Here is a 720-nt window from a genome sequence, read left to right as displayed (position 1 = left end):
TGAATATTTATAATTATCTGGTCCTTTTCATAGTGTATTTATTAGCACCAAAACAATTTTAGATGGGCTATCACCAAAAATATTTCAAAATAAATTGCAGACCGTTTAACATACCTTGGTTATGCTCCACAAGGTAATGTGCTGCGATAATCCAAGTAAACATCCATCAAAGAATCCGTGTTTGATAGATTTTACAGCACTGATTTCTAGCAGAACTGCTGCAAACACTATATCAACAGTTTTAAATTCAAACGCTCAGTGGCCAAGCCCCAATATAAATGAATGAATTTGGCCTTCTGGAAGACTCTAGAGAGATAACAGGATGCAAATGGGACTACAGCAAAATGAGTGTCTTCTTCCCATATAAACAGCTGCTGCTCGGTTTAACTTAACGGTTGCCCCATGGAAATGAGGCCCTATTGAAACATTTTTGGATTATTTTAGATAACACTTATAATATTGTTAAATCAACAACTAATTCTGTTATTTCTATAATGTCAAACTGCCAGAAAAAGTAAATGTGCAACTGGAAACGTCTTGAGGCCCCCAGAAAGTAACTTTGCCTGTGTCAGTATTGAGAAAATTACTCCAGTGTAAAACGTCTTTCACTAGCTCTGTGTTTTGGAGGGAATGTACTGGACCAATGTTCCAGAATCTCTGTTTTTCACAGTGACTCAAAGCAAAAATTCCAGAAATTTATTTTTTTGAGTCCGAGTTTTG

This window comes from Propithecus coquereli, unplaced genomic scaffold, assembly GCF_000956105.1.
Source record: "Propithecus coquereli isolate 6110/MARCELLA unplaced genomic scaffold, Pcoq_1.0 Scaffold125, whole genome shotgun sequence".
Classification (NCBI taxonomy): domain Eukaryota; kingdom Metazoa; phylum Chordata; class Mammalia; order Primates; family Indriidae; genus Propithecus; species Propithecus coquereli.
The sequence above is the reverse complement of the archived record's forward strand: the minus strand, read 5'-3'. Positions refer to the sequence as shown.